This window comes from Hyla sarda, chromosome 4 (assembly GCF_029499605.1).
Source record: "Hyla sarda isolate aHylSar1 chromosome 4, aHylSar1.hap1, whole genome shotgun sequence".
In the NCBI taxonomy this organism is placed as follows: Eukaryota; Metazoa; Chordata; class Amphibia; order Anura; family Hylidae; genus Hyla; species Hyla sarda.
In genome coordinates, this window is record NC_079192.1 from 165230911 (window position 1) to 165244454 (window position 13544).

At 41.5% G+C, this 13544-nt stretch overlaps 1 protein-coding gene across 1 annotated transcript in view; it reads right to left on the bottom strand.

The window, feature by feature from the left end:
- The window catches only part of LOC130368644 (long-chain fatty acid transport protein 2-like), a 320594-nt gene that overhangs the window by 290011 nt on the left and 17039 nt on the right, over positions 1-13544 (bottom strand). The gene's annotated exons all lie outside the window — the stretch shown is intronic.

A 13544-nucleotide genomic window follows, 5' to 3' on the forward strand; every position in this document is an offset into this window, starting at 1 on the left:
CAGATGATTCTTCTGTCAAATTCCATTTGAAACAGACAGCAACACATTGTAGTATCATCCATCAGATGCAGTGTTATTAAAGGGGTACTCCGGGTAAAGGGGTTTGTTCCAAACGCTGAGCAGCAAACGCTGGAGGCGGCAGCTCGTGACATCATAGACACGCCCCCTTATGATGTCACGCCCCGCCCCCTCAATGCAAGTCTATGGGAAGGGGCATGATGGCTGTCACGCCCCTTCCTATAGGCTTGCATGGAGGAGGCGGGGCTATGACATTGCGAGCTCCCGGTGCCAGCTCCAGCATTCAGAACAGTTTGTTCCAAATGTTGAGCAGTAGAGTACCCCTTTAACATATCTCATACACCAGCACATGGCAGCCCTGCATGGAGCCATAGGGACACTAGGGGAGATTTATCAAAACCTGTCCAGAGGAAAAGTTGCCCATAGAAACCAATCAGCTCGCTTCTTTCATTATTAATAAGGCCTCTGCAAAATGAAAGAAGCAATCTGATTGGTTGCTATGGGCAGCTGAGTAACTTTTCCTTCGCAAAAGTTTTGATAAATCTCCCCCACTGTGTTGCCATACAGCCTCCTTTACATCACATATAGTCTATTTGTTAACATATTTTATCATTTGCAACTTGCAAAACCTGTATGTTAAAGTGGTAATCCAGAGGAAAAACTAAAATTATTTTCAAATCCACTGGTGCCAGAAAGTTATACAGATTTGTGAATTACTTCTAATAAAAAAATAAAAATAAAAAATAAAACGCAATCCTTTCAGGACTAATCAGCTGCTGTATACTGCAGAGGAAGTTGTGTAGTTCTTTTCAGTTTGACCACAGTGCTCTCTACTGACACCCCTGTCTGTGTCAGGAACTATCCAGACCAGGGCAATTCCCCATAATAAACCTTTCCTGCTCTGGACAGTTCCTAACATGGACAGAGGTGGCAACAGAGAGTAGTGTTGCTCGCGAATATTCACAATTCGAATATTATTCGCGAATATCGCATATTCGCGAATTCGCGAATATAGCGCTATATATTCGTAATTACGAATATTCTTTTTTTTTTTTTTTTTTTTTTCTTCACAGTACACATCACAGTGATCACCCCTCTCTGCTTCCAGCTTGTGTGGTGTAAAGAAGGCTCTAATACTACTGTGTGAGACTGGCGTGCGAAAATTCGCATATGCGAAAATTAGCATATGCGAATTTGCGCATATGCGAATTGTAGCTTATGTTAATTTTGTATATACTAATTTTCACATCTGTAAATTTTCGCATACGCGAATATTCGCATATGCGAAAATAAAACGAGGATATAACGAATATGTGAATATTCGCGATTATATGACGAATATTCATCCATATATTCGCGAATATTCGCGAATTCGAATATGGCCTATGCCACTCAACACTAACAGAGAGCACTGTGGTCAGACTGGAAAGAACTACACAACTTCCTCTGGAACATACAGCAGCTGTAAGTACTGGAAGATTTGATATTTTTAAATAGAAGTAATTTACAAATTGGTATTATTTTCTGGCACTAATTGATTTGAAAGTATTTTATTTCCGCTGGAGTACCCCTTTAAAATTGAACTAAAGCAATTGTACATTTTCCTTGCTTTTTATCTTACAGCAAGTGCAAACTTTTTATCTTACAGCAAGCGTGAACAATAAGGTTAAGTCTAGGAAGTGAGGGTGGGACTAGCCCTCCTCTGTGATCACACCTGTATTATTATACTGCAACATAAAAAACAGAGAGCAGGGGGGTTACAGTGATTAGATGAGTAGACTCATCACAGCAAACTCAGGGAAGATGAGTCATGCAGAGCAAAGACACATCCCCTCCAAAGCACAGAATGACAAACCAAGTGAGCAACAGAAAGAAGGTATTTGTGAGAGAAATATAGGTGCTAAAACACTGAAAAATGATATGTACATGATCAGAATAAGGTATTAAATTACATGTAACTTTTTTGTGAGATATGACAGGATATGACAATATTTTCATGGATGAAAATTCACCTATTGACTTCAAAGGGAAAAAATGGACATGCAGAAAAAAGTGACACTACACTGATTTTCCAGCATTCTGTGGAATATCTAATTGAAGTAAATGTGAGACTTTTTCATGCAAAATGCAGAAATAGGGGGATGCAGAAATCGGTGTGAATTCTGCATCCAGATTTTAGCTGTGTGAACATGCTGAAAGTTTCCTGGGTTCGGACTCGTCTGTTCTCCTCTTAGATTCCTCTGGCCACCTCTTAGACTCCTCTGTACTCCTCCTCTTAGACCCTTTCCTGCTCCAGACCCCTCTGTCTGTCCCCCTCTTAGACCCTATGTCCTCCTCATGCTCCTCAGTCCATTTTACACTCCACTGTCCTGCTCCAGACCCCTCTGTCCTTCTCACACCCTTCTGCTCCCCACTTAGGATGCGTTTACATGGCCGTCTGTCCCCATTTTTTTTATCCCCGTTTTGTTTCCTTTTTTGCAGGCTGTAAACGGATTAAAAACGGTTTAAAAAAATCCCATTCATGTCAATGGGATTCTTTTACAATCCGTTTGCACCCGTCTGCACTCATTTCCGTTTTTTTTTATGGCAGAAAAAACGGCACATGCAGTATTTTTTCTTCAGTCAAAAAAACGGATACAGTAAATTTAACATTGAAGTCTATGGAAAACGGATGAGTCTTTAATGTCATCCGTTTGCATCCGTTTTTACTTCTGAACATGCTCAGAATATTTTTTTTTCTGGTTTATTAACCGAACAAAAATGGATCCAAATGGATAACATTCATTTGCATCCGTTATTGTAGTTTTTTTATTTTGACGGGAGAAGAACAGGACGGGCCTGGACAGCCGTGTGAACGCAGTCTTAGGCTCCCTTGTCCTGCTGCAGTCTGCATATATTTGTACAGAGAAAAGCTCATATTTGATTGACAACCGGGAGTAAGTGGCGCACTGCTTATAACTAGCTACCGCAGTGGGTCTCAGGAATAAGATCCCGGTGTGATTAAAACTTTTGGCGTGCCTCGGCAAAATGTCAGAAGTTTTTTTCTAATGACCCTTTAAAAAGTGCCAATGTTACTCCCAATTGAGACATAAACAGAGAACTTTGTAACAAAACTATCTACAAATAATCCCTGGGGCACACAATAGTTGACACCCACCCTAAAGATGACCATTTCTAACATTCCAATTGACTCAAGTCTATGTGGGTCATTGGGTCATTGGCTGTTTAACATGTGTAGGACATATTCATCTGCTGAAGTGTCCCTGGTTCTGTGGGTCTTGCAACCGAACTGTAAGGGAAAAACATGACATTTGCATTTAAAGAGCACCTGAAAAATCCAGCTGGCACAATTTAGTCCTGGTCAAGGTCACTTAGATCAGTACATCTGCCCCTTTTTCCTACTTCCCACAACAGACTTACTGTCTAATATATCCCACCCCATGATAAGTGCTATTGTCACAAGATAATCAATGTGATTCTAATATTATGGCTGATCCGTGTATACTGTGCAGGCTTCTCTCTGGCTGTGCCAATCTCTGGTTTACATCACTAATATGAAATATGATTTACTGTCAAATACTTCCACATTCAGTTTTCCCTTCCATTGTATTTTAGTGATCAGATGAAAAGTTGACCAATTGCTCATAGCAACCAGATTGCTTATTTTATTGTTTTAAAAGAAGCAATCTGATTGGCAAATCAACTATTCCTCTGCACAGGTTTTGATAAATCTTCCCCATAGGCCCAGATTTACCAATCATCTTAGGACAAAAACTGTTTGGTTTTCTCATAGCAACAAATCACAGCTCAGCTTTCATATTTTAACAAGCTTCTGGTAAAATAAAGCCTGTGCTTTGTCTGGTCGCTGTGGGAAAACCAGACAGATTGGTAAACTTGGGCCATAGTGTTTTCCACATAACAACTACTTTCCTCATCTACTGCCGGGAATATCCGGCTATGGGCATTTCATTGCCCACACATCATGTTCCAATATCTCCTGGGTTTGATTTTAAGGAAATTCATAGTCACAAATATATTTTTATGAATAACTATAATTGTCCAGCTGTAAACATAAAGTAACACAAAAAAGAAAAGGAAACCAGCTCACCACCATACAACCATTATATGAGTCAAAGATATCCGTAGAAGATGAGGAGCACGGTGAACCACCCAAGCCGAATACTTGATGGGAATAAATGTCCGAGAAACAGTCGCAAAAAAACAAGGAATTTCTTGCCAAAACTCCATCTCCTCAATATTGTTAAAACTTCCAAAATTTTTTAAAACGTGATTAAAAATAAGACACACAAAAGGTGAAAGCTAGGCTGAAACGCTGAAGCGTTTTGAACCGGTCCAGTTCTTAATCATGTAAACATAATCCCTGAAAGTCAATTTGCTGCAATGAAAAGGTCATGTGACCACTGCATCCAGTTCTGATCAGTCAGTGCTTTCCGACAGACCAACCACCTTGATCATTGGAGCTGTTACAGCGTCTGGTGATGTCTGAGGAGATTTTTTTTATTTTTTTATTTTTTTATTTTCCTTCTCACAGATGCCCGATAGAAGGCACAGATCTCCTGTATCATCTTTTGGCAAGAGCTAGTCTACATATTAGACACAGGATGATATATTCACAATGACGGATTGAGGGTGGGGGGCTGTTCATGTTAGGGGCTGTGTATATGACTGATATGTACTTGACTTTTGTAATGGCGGAAATAGATCCCAGAACTGTCATTGAGGCAAAAACATCCAGTAAATTGTAGCCTTATATTGCCACCCTTTAGTGGATTGATGGCTCATACAGTGATATGGATGGGGGATGTCTACAACCTCTGCAATGACAGAGTGCACTGTGCTTTTGGGTAGAGGAAACAGGGATCACATTCTCTAACATGCTGCCTATGTGTGTCCGTAATGTGTAGGGAAACAGTATAAGGTTATAACTGCTATAGGGCCCCACACTTACTGCTACTCTCCTTGTTGGCTATAGCAACCAATCACAGCTTTCAAAATGAAAACTGCATAGTGTTTGTAGTGTGCTTTTGAAAAATGAAAGCTGCACTGTGATGGGTTACTATGGGCAAATACAATTTCGAAAACTCTCCCCCATTATATTATATAAATTTTTCCTTCTCAGGATCCTGCCCTATACAGTCTGCACTGGACATTAAAGATACGATGCCCCTTCATAGAAAGAACAGAACCATGATGGGTCCTGAATGTTGGCATCGGCACTGGTGGCCCAGTAGTATTGTCTATACAGTTTAGTAGAAATACTCGTCAGTGTAGGAATGTGAAATATGCATGTTTTTATATGTAAAATACCTTCTGCTCTATATTTTATCTGGCTCTATCTATATGGAGGGGTGTGTGGCATGACATTGCAAACGTTTCCAAGACTGGAGCAGTACCTGCAGAGATATCGCAGGGGTCCTAGTGGCAGTACCCATGCGATCAGACACCTTATCACCTATCCTTTGGATAGGGGATAAGATGTCTAAGGCCGGAATACCCCTTCAAAAACTTAGTGGTCTAAATTCCTCTGTCTTACCCTGCATATACCTTACCTTAGAGAGCATGACCGGGGTCTTCCTTTGCCATAATAGATTCTTAAATGGAGTAACAAAATCTGGAAAAGGTTCCATCCGGGGGTCAGAAAACTCATGTAACCACTCAACAGGACATATGAGACCAGGAGCTACCAGTTATTTGTAGATCATTGCATATTTTGTTGAATGGCAATAATCCCCCAGGTCCAATCACATATTTGTGAGATAGGGGATCTTGGCAGTGACTGTAAAACTGTCCCACCCATTGAGTCTTCTGAAGCATTACAAATTGCAAATTATTCCTTTTTATGAAAGTCATACATTATCTGGCTTTGTTTATTAGAGACATTGAGACCCCTTGCATTATATGTTAACCTGACTTTTATAAAAAAAAAAAAAAAAAAAAATCAGGTGCCCGACACATTGCCCCAATCCTCTCTACTCCCACCCCCTTAACCTACAGAAGACAGAAAAAAAATTGTATTATTCTGTTTCACACTATGTAACTGCCAAGCATTTAGGGGTACTTTACTGAACATGCAAGTTTACTTGTCTCAAGCTACCACTGTTCACATACAGAAACAGAAGGAATGTCCAAATCTTGACTAGGCCAATCCGGTAAAGAGACTGGCTTAAAGGTGAAAGCACTCGGGAGCTCTGAAGATAGCCATTTAGCTGTTGGAAAGGAAACCCCCAGTAGTAGCAGATATCTTTTGCTCAGTGTTTCCAGAGGGCGCATAGCCCTATGCAACTGGAGTGTTCATCTTCTGTCAGGGGTACAAATTTTCTGGATGCCCTAATCATTGCCTCTTCCTTTATAAAAATGAATGTGACATTAGGTTCATGGGCATTTTGGGTCCATTTGCTCTGTAGATCCCATCAATTGCTATATTCTCAGATTCTGACCATTAAAGCAGACACTGAAAATACTGCATCTATGATTCTAGCTACAGAGATTATTTTGTCAAGGATGGTTTTTCAAGTCAAGATGTAGTAAGATGGACATGTGACTGTATGGCTTGTGTATGATTTTCCAGTTATTAAAAACAAGATCTTGTATAGCTGCTGCTGCTACTGCTACTGCTACTGTAACTGGCCTTTATTTTTAATGTCTGAATGCAAGATCTCCATGGTCTCTTTGTGGGATGTTCCAAACTATGTAGAACATCCACCATGGGGGATATAGCTCTTCTGTGTGCCTTCCAATCCCCAGTGTCTTTCTGATAGGGTACTATGTAACATGTATGGTCTGCTTAAAAGGGGTACTCAATTAGAAAACCGATGCCAGAAAATTAAACAGATTTGTGAATTACTTCTATTTAAAAATCTTAATCCTTTCAGTACTTAGCTGCTGTATACTACAGAGGAAGTTCTTTTCTGTTTGAATTTATTTTCTGTCTGACCACAGTGCTCTCTGCTGACACCTATTTCCATGTCAGGAACTGTCAAGAGCAGGATAGGTTTGGTATAAGGATTTTCTCCTGCTCTGCAGAGTTCCTGCCATGGACAAAGGCATCAGCAGAGAGCATTGTGGTCAGACAGAAAATAAATTCAAACAGAAAAAAACTTCCTGTGGAGCATACAGCAGCTGATAAATACTGAAAGGATTAAGATTTTTAAATAGAATTTACAAATCTGTAACTTTCTGGCACAAGTTGATTTAAAAAAAATATATATAGTTTTCCACCAGAGTACCACTTTAATTGTGTTCTTTTCAGTTTGACCACGGTGCTCTCTGCTGACACCTCTTCATGTCAGGAACTGTCCAGAGCAGGAGCCAATCCTAATCGTAAACCTCTCCTGCTCAGACAGAGGTGTCAGCAGAGAGCACTGTGATCAGTGAGAAAGAACTCCACAACTTTCTCTAGGGCATACAGCAGCTGATAAGTACTGAGTAAATTTTTTCACATTTATAATAGTGTATTTATACATATGGGAGGGCAAATGTATGTATGTATTAAATGTTGTTGCATTTTCTAAATCTAAGCGACAGGTGCCCCTTAACAGAATGACCTGTATATTTGCATAAATTATTCTTGATGTTTAGGACATCCGGTACGCAGTACTTTCGTACAATACAATTTGCCACCTCAGGCCACCATTGAATCATCTTTCATATTTGTTTTCATTCCATGAACTTGTTTATTGCAGACTCATGAGATTATGGCAAATAAGTATTAAAATTAGTAAACCCAGTCACGCAACAATACATTTCAAATTTTTTATTAAATTCTTCCTTAAACTTTATCAATATTAGACATGAGAAACAAAACTGTACAAACATTTGACAAATCAAAACTTAAGAAAAAAAAAACAAAAAAAAAAAAAAAAGAGACACATCAGGCAAGTGAAGAAAACCTATAAACAAACAAAAGTTTCTCCCAGTGCATTTAGCTTCATCAGGAATAGGTCAGAGCACCATTGCTCAAAAGTACAACTTGACTTATCCAGCATAAAAATGCTGGCATGGATGAAATAAACAGGAATGTTTCCTCCCTTTTCAGGTCTCCAGTCACTGGGAGGAGCCCAAGCAGAAAATATCCTCAGTTAAAATATTCAAGTCACAGTCCAGACACCACATTCACCCTGTGTAAAGCAGATACAGAGCCAGCTGACACTGCCTGGTAAAAGCAAGTTCCATCTCACTACCGTTTCTCATGGATGCTTCGATAGCCTTGGTTATCTGTGCCCCAGTCCATAACCACTGGGAGGAAGTCAATGTTAAGGCTATGGAGGAAGAAATAATACATACTATATAAGCCATCATATTCCCAAGGCAAAGTGAAGGTTTTATTACAAAGCTGTCGCTCAATAAAGCAGAGGATCCTCTGGCAGGCACACATTCTTACAACACTTCACCCACTGGATATTCAGCTTCAGATTCCGAGCAGAATCTGCTTGTAGTACAATCACATTGGGGGAGATTTTGCAAAACCTGTGCAGAGGAAAAGTGGTGCAGTTGCCCATAGCAACCAATCACCTTTTTCCCCAGGCCATTTTAAAAATGAAAGAAGCGATCTGATTGGTTGCTATGGGCAACTTTTCCTCTGGACAGGTTTTGATAAAACTCCCCCAAATTTATCTCAACAGGATTCTGCTGCTCAGTGCACGCTACAAAAGTTAATTCAAAACATGTTCATATTCCCAGCAGAATCCACATGGAAAAAATCCATTAGTCAATGGAATTGTTATTTTCACCACTTATTTCAACGGTAAAATTCTGTGCAAAATAAGTGCTGATTCCAAGCTGAATTTCTGTAGTATCCATGGGTCCTAAACTGGTGCCTAGAAGACAAATCTATATAGCGTTAACTTTGAAGACAATCCTTATGAATCATCACAGTTTAGTAGGAATTCTTTCATAAATAATTTATTAAAAAGAGCAACAGTCATTAAACCATATTTTCTAAACTCAGATTATATTCCCTAACTACTCCAAACACCCCTCCTGCTTTTTCCGAGCATTAAAAACCTTTGTATCACACCTTTCCCCTTGCTCACATTGTGTGATCTCCAGGTAGGAGAAAGTGGGCATTCCCCAGCAGGCACAACGTCACTGAAGCCTGTGAGAACTGTGCCTCACCATGCCCTGCTGGCATTTCCTAAGTTTGGTCTTCTGCCAGGCCGGGAGGAGACAAAACCAACTGACTTGTGGCAGGGAACAGAACAGAGCCACCTAGTGGCTGTTTTTAAAAGCACATTAAAAACAAAAAGGTTGAGAATTTTAACAGCAAGTAAATAGCAATGTGTCTTATAATTACACAGAGAACAATATACAAAAAAGTTTAGGGGGAGATTTATCAAAACCTGTGCAAATGGAAAGTTGCCCAGTTGCCCATAGCAACTGATCAGATCTCTCATTTTGCACAGGCCTTTTCAAAAATGAAAGAAGCGAGCTGATTGGTTGCTATGGGCAACTGGGCAACTTTTCCTCTGGACAGGTTTTGATAAATCTCCCCCTTAGTGTGGTCACAGGTACTCTTTAAACCCTATTTATATGTCCTGTGCGAGTGCAATAGCAAAGATTGAGTACATTCAAAGTAATTAAAGTTTATGTTCTGTATCCATGGATGGTAAGCACTTTCCTCTGGTATTACAATACTCAGCTTGATGCTGCCTCAGCAACCAGATAATCCCTGTTTATAGGAGCCTCATCTGCATTATGGACACCATTTTACATGTGTAATGAATAGTGCATTGCATTCCTCATGCAAAATATGTTCTGAAGAATGCAAACTACTTAGGATGCAGAGCAGTCATGATTTGTATTTTATTATAATCTGTCCTTGATATTCCATTAAAAGCATCAGATCAAGTCCTTGATGAAATTCCATTAAAAGCATCAGAGGGTGTTAATAAAAACAGACCGACCGGTTGTGGCATATGCCTTTCTTGAGAAATGCATATTCCTTGAATGCGGTCAGTTTTTATTATTTGCACCCTCTGATGCTTTTAATGGAATTTCTAATAAAGTTGTTGTGTTAAGAAGAGGATTACTCCATAGTGCTGAGGGAATTCGGCTCCTCACTGGGGAGATCACTTGTCTTTGCATTCATCACTTGCCTGCAGCAGAAATGCCCTGCAGCACCTGGCCTGTTTTGGACTGTGGCTACACACCATGGAGAGGTGAGCAGACACCTTGTGTTTTGTTATAATGTTGGAATTAGTTCCTTGGTCCCATTGGATCAGGTGGAGATAATCCAAGTTTATATCAAAAATTGGAATGGTGAGGAATTTGTCCTTTGTGAATGGAAGATGTATAGTGAATATGCTCATACTACAGAACTGTAGGCACTGTATGGCATTATACAGTACTGAACCACACTACTGAAATGGCATTGCATCTAAAGGACACCTCTGCATGACATTTGAGGTTAACAGAGGTAATTATGGCACCATAGTCTAATATAGGATCTGTAAAACTCAGCATGTGTAATCCATGCCAAATAGCACAAGACAGAACACTGGAAGAAGAGGTAGATCAAAAATGTGCTAAATGCAATAGAAGACTATGATCAGCCTCAATACAGGACACAGCCAAAAGGCAGTGGGTAGTAGCTGTGAGGACCTGTATCCCCAGAGGCAGACTCTGCTAGGACTTACTAGTAGCAGCCAAGGTACACAAGCCTAAGTGAGGCTTTAAGCTTTTCAGATAGACAGGTTAACCCTTGCAGTGTGTAAATTTGAATAAAAGTTTGATTTGCAAAGATTGTGTGCTATTCGCACAAAAGTCACGGCATTAACCCTGTAAAAAACAGCAATCTAGAAATTCTTAAAGGGGTTGTCTGATGCTGGGGGAAAAAAAGAAAGTTAGGGGCTTAGGCTGCCCTAAAAAAATTTTAAATAGTGTGATGTCCCAGTACGGGATATAGTCCTGTACAGTACTTAGAGGGATTCAACCTGACAGGGCCTGTGTCCAAGGAGCCCTCCTGCAGTGTCTCCCCAATAATATATGTCATTTATAATGTTGTGTATGTTATGGATAAAGGACCTTTAAGGACCTTTAAGTTGTCACATGATAATGTGTTCACAAGATGTGTTTGCTACCCAGAGAGCACCAGCTAATCAGGTGACCTGCAGCTTGACCTATGGGCTTCTGGCTCAGCTCCCTTTATAAGAGGGGCAGCCATTACAATCTCTCGTACACAGTCACACCTGCTGAGGAACAGTACAGACCAGACACCTCAGAGCCAGTTTCCAGCATATCTGGAGGCCTCAAGCCACCTGCAGCCACATTCCAGTAAGTCTAGTCTATGTTTGCTGTCACTATCTACAACCCAGTCCAGTCTAAAGTCAAGTCCATAGAAAAGTCTATTTTAGTCTGTGTGGCTGAACTAAAGTCTATCAAAGTCCCTACAAGTCCCAGCAAGCAGCGATGTCCTGTGTTACTGGCCAACTCTCTGGGATCCTGGCCTAGCTGTAAAGACTATTTCCATCTGTCTACCTCATTAACCCCTTAAGGACCCAGGACGTACTAGAATGTCCTGGCACCCTGGGCTTTAAGGACCAAGGACGTACTAGTACGTCCTGGTGTTTCTCCGGTCTCTGCCACACCCCGGGCAGAGATCGGAAGCGGATGCCTGCTGAAATGCTTCAGCAGGCATCCAGGGCAAACACAGAGGGGGGCCATGTAGGCCCCCCATGTCGGCGATCGCCGCATATCGCAAGGGAAATCGCCCTTGCGATCTGCGGCGACACCGGGCTGATCGGTAATTTTGCATGATCCCGGCTGTCACAGACAGCCAGGACCATGCTAAAGTATAGGAGCGAGGTGGCAAGCCTGCCACCTACTCCTATTCCCTGCGATCCGTCGGTTAGTTAACCGACCAATCGCAGGGGGGGGGCGGTTACTTTCTCCCGCCCTACCCGGCCCCTTGAAGTCCGGAGAGGACGGGAGGAAGACTGGAGGACGCGGCGGGGGACGGGGGAGTGCTGGGGACCGGCCCCGGTACTTACCTCGTCCCTGAAGACCCGGATCCAGACGATGAAGACGGCGGCGGCGACAGGTGAGTGGATCTTCAGCCGCGGTCGGGCCCTTTACAGCAATGCACGTCGCCGTAAAGCGACATGCATTGCTGTAATGGGACCCTGTAAACTACAACTCCCAGCATGCCCAGACAGCCCTTGGCGTCTGGGCATGCTGGAAGTTGCAGTTTTGCAACATCTGGAGGTCCACAGTTTGGAGACCACTGTGCCCTTCCAGATGTTGCAAAACTACACATCCTCAGCATGCCCTTACTGTCCAGGCATGCTGGGAGTTTTAGTTCTGTAACATCTGGCCCTTCAGATGTTGCAGAACTACAACTCCCAGCATGCTTGGACAGTTTTGGCATACTGGGAGTTGTAGTTTTGCAACATCTGGAGGGCTACAGCTTGGACACCACTACACAGTGGTCCCCAAACTATTCTCCTCCAGCTGTTGCATAACCACTACTCCCAATATGCCCTTCGGCTGCCTGGGCATGCTGGGAGTTGTGGTTTTGCAACAACTGGAGGCACACTGGTTAGGAAACATTGTCTGTTTCCTAACTCAGTGTTTCCCAGCCCGTGTGACTCCAGCTGTTGCAAAACTATAACTACCAGCATGCACTGATAGACTGTGCATGCTGGGAGTTGTAGTTTTGCAACAGCTGGAGGTTTCCCCAACCTTCCCCCCCCCCCCCCCCCTGTGAATGCGACGCAGCAAACTTTGCGCGGCAGCTCAAACTCGCAGCGGGAAACTCTCTGTAATCCCCCGCCTGTGTGACTGTACCCTAAAAACACTACACTACACTACCACAAAATAAAGAAAAAAAAACACTTCATATACACATACCCTTACACAGCCCCCCAGTATGAACACTGCCCACAAGTGTAGTTTCCTTGGGGGAGGGAAGTGGTGAGCCAGCTAGTGTGTTTAACGTTTTTAGTGCGTTTTTTAAACCTCTTAATGTTTTTGCCTATCGTTGTGTTTTTCCTAAATGTGATCAATGGTCTATTTTTGATCACTTCTCTGAGGTCTTAGTCTTGCTCTAAAATCTTCCAGTTTTTATTTATTGCTCTTTTTATTACTTCGTTTAATGGGGTATTGTCAAAAGTAAAATTAAACCTTTTATTTTCTACTGAAGATTGGTTGGATTTATTCTTTTCCTTTAACAGGTCTTCCTTTTTTTTTAGAAGCTGCTCTTTCATAGGCTTCATTAATAATTTCTTCCGGGTACCCCCTTTTTTTATCTTATTTTTAACTCCTCAGCTTGTTTTTGATAATTTTGTTCCTGGGTGTTGATACGTTTTAGCCTAATAAATTGACTGTATGGCAGTCCTCGCTTGGTGTGATGTGGGTGGGAGCTATGAAAATGTAATGTATTTTTTGCTACTGGCTTTCGATAACCTGTAATGTTGATTTTATCTTCTTCTACAGTTAACAATGTATCTAGAAATTCCAGTTTGTTGTTTCCAAATGCTGCTGTAAATGACATGTTACATGTATTACTA